Source organism: Rhinolophus sinicus, linkage group LG06 (assembly GCF_036562045.2).
Source record: "Rhinolophus sinicus isolate RSC01 linkage group LG06, ASM3656204v1, whole genome shotgun sequence".
In the NCBI taxonomy this organism is placed as follows: domain Eukaryota; kingdom Metazoa; phylum Chordata; class Mammalia; order Chiroptera; family Rhinolophidae; genus Rhinolophus; species Rhinolophus sinicus.
The window spans coordinates 89,593,579-89,596,781 of NC_133756.1; the positions used below are offsets into that span (position 1 = coordinate 89,593,579).

A 3,203-nucleotide genomic window follows, 5' to 3' on the forward strand; every position below is an offset into this window, starting at 1 on the left:
CCATCCATGTTGTCACAAATGGCACTTTCATTTTTTTCTTATGGCAGGATAGTATTCCATCGTGTATATATACCACATCTTTTTTATCCAATCATCTATTGAAGGACACTTTGGTTGTTTCCATGTCTTGGCCACTGTAAATAAAGCTGCAATGAACATTGGAGCACATATATCTTTACGGATAAATGTTTTTAGATTTTTTGGGTAGACACTCAGGAGAGGGCTTGCTGAGTATTATGGTAATTCTATTCTTAATTTTTTGAGGAACCTCCATATTGCCTTCCATAGGGGCTGCACCAATCTGCATTCCCACCAACAGTGTATGAGGGTTAATTTTTCTCCACAGCCTCTCCAACACTTGTTACATTTGTCTTGTTGATGATAGCCATTCTGACTGGGGTGAGGTGATATCTCATTGTGGTTTTTATATGCATTTCTGTGATGGTTAATGTGATGTTGAGCATTTTTTCATATGTCTATTGGCTATCTGTATGTCCTGTTTGGAGAAATGTCTATTCAGGTCCTCTGCCCATTTTTTAATTGGATTGTTTGTGTTTCTGTTGTTGAGTTGTATGAGTTCCTTATATATATTTGGATATTTGGATATTAGCCCCTTATCAGAGGCATTGTTTGGAAATATCTTCTCCCATTTGGTTGGTTGCCCTTTATTTTGTCGATGGTTTCTTTTGCTGGGCAGAAGCTTTTTAGTGTGATATATTCCCATTCATTTATTTTAGCTTTTACTTCCCTTGCCTTTGAGGTCAAATTCGTAAAGTGCTCTTTGAACCCAAGGTCCATAAATTTAGTGCCTATGTTTTCTTCTATGCAGTTTATTGTTTCAGGTGTTATGTTTAGATCTTTGATCCGTTTTGATTTAATTTTGGTACATGGTGACAGATAGCAGTCCAGTTTCATTCTTTTGTACGTGACTTTGCCTTCCCCCAGCACCATTTATTGAAGAGGCTGTCAAGTCATCTTTCTAAGTAAAGTATATGGTTTGTATACTTACTGAAGATTTGCATATTTTCATATCTCCGTATAAAAAGGACACTTTACTGATTTATAGAACTCATGAGTCATGGCTATTTCCCTTAAAAAATAATGGGATTCCCTTTTCTTTTGGCATTTAAATGTTGCAGAGAAGAAGTCTAACTGCAGTCTGTTTTAAAAACTTTATTTTCTCATAGGGAACCTGAAGTGTTGGATGTTGATGGATAATATTAGCAGTTTGACTGTTCAGCATCTTGAATAGGTAAGGGAACTGGGGTCACATGTTAATCAGGAAGGCTGCTTCACTTACTTCCTGCAACACTGAAAGCACCACTTCCAAGGTGGGAAACCTGAGTTGGTTCTTGGTGAGATCTTTTGATCCTGTTTCCCCTTTACTTTATAGATCAGGTAATCTTCCGTTTGTTGACACCATGCTTTACTTTCAGCACCTAGGAAATGTTTCCAGTATTTCACTTTTATGATTTTGTCTGTTTCTGGGAGGAGAATTTGAAACTAGTTGTTCAATTGTCACCTTCCCTAGAATTTAAAGGATTACAGAGAATTTTTCATAAATTGCAGCTCATCTCCCTTGTAAGAATCAGAAAAATTACTCTGGAAAGTTTTTCTTTGGGTCACTCTCAGCATGTGGCTTAGCTTATTTGTTTTTCAATTAATTCATATTCACTTTCTCTGGACTTGTCCCTCAAATATGGGGGTGCTCCTTTTTTATTGAACAGTAATTATTTTATTGGTAGTATGTGATCAGTTGCAATACTAAATTCACTTGAACAGGAGACAGTAATCAAGTCAAAAGAATAAATGCTTGCTAATCATCTGAAAATCTGCGGCCATTAGGGCTGTCATGTAGAAATCCAAAATCACTCAGAGGCCAAATCTCAAAGAAGATACATCCTCTTATTAGTCCATATGCAATAGATCCCAATCTGTAGAATTCTGTAGATTATTACCTTCTAACTGAACATGACCTGTTGGTACGTAAGTCTGGCTTTTAAAGAAATCTGATGGACTATTGGTAAGGATTTTGTCTCCTTCTAAACCAATTATTCTTTTAAAAATAATTGATTTTGGATCACTTGGGCTTGCTTTTTGCAATGACAATGTCACCTCTTTGGATGCCATAAAAATGTCAACTAAGATTTTCTGGAAAGACAATATCTAAATTTTGAGTTGTAGGATCTTGATGGTCCAGAACACATGACAGCATCACCAACATATCCAAAAGCACAATGAGCAATACAGCCATACTAACTAGTATAGCCAATACATTGAAAGGTTTTTTCCCAGAACACCATGAAGCAGAATTCTGCGTAGACTCTGCCACCATTGGCCACAGATGTGTTCTACAGTATATTCAATATTTAGGGTAGTTGTAGGGCTTCCAGTAAAAAGCATCTAAAACATGTCTGGGGACGGCCCAGTGGCTCAGGTGGTTGGAGCGCCGTGCTTCTAATGCCGAGGACACTGGTTTCATTTCCACATGGGCCAGTAAGCCGCTCTCTACAGCTAAGATTGTGAACAACGGCTCTCCCTGGAGCTGGCTGCTGTGAGCAGCCGGAGGTCGGCATGAGCTTCCGTGGACTGCTGTGTGCTGCCGTGAAAGAGGTCTGTTATCCACAATGCTCTAACCACAATAACTCTAAAAGGGTGAGGTACATGCCTGAGGGAAAGGAGAGTGATTGCATTGAGTATATGTGTTTGCAGCCCTGCTTACCCTGGCCACCATTATGGTGGTTGGTGGACTGCAGAGTGACCAAGTACTGTGACTGGCCTCACTCCATGCTCTCAGTGTTCCAGGCCTCACCTCCTACTCATTTACAGACACAATTTATTTTGTAGAATTTCTCCAGAAAAAATTTATCTCCTTGGCTTCCCTGTGCCCTTGAGGGTGTTACTGGGTATCTTCTCCCATCCATCAGGTAATGAATACCAAAAAAAGCAAACATATCTTAAATATAGTTGGGAAGATAAATCTATTGCAAATAATAATAGGTTATAATACAAAAGCAAATATAAAAAATTTTTGGATTATCTTTGCTGCTGTACATTATTGTTAGCATAGATGGTGAGTTGACTCTAACAATGTTGACTTGTGCATTAGATCAATCATTCCTCCCCCCTATTCCTTAACTAAATCCCTTACTGAAATTTCATGTACTAGCAGTCAGTTTCCACTGTTTTCAACTTGGCACCTC

The 3,203-nt window shown here is 38.5% G+C and overlaps 1 pseudogene; it reads right to left on the bottom strand.

Annotated features, from left to right (window-relative positions):
- Window positions 1-1,816: 1,816 nt before the first annotated feature.
- LOC109436580 (mitochondrial inner membrane protease subunit 1) lies at window positions 1,817-2,403 on the bottom strand (annotated as a pseudogene).
- Window positions 2,404-3,203: the final 800 nt, after the last annotated feature.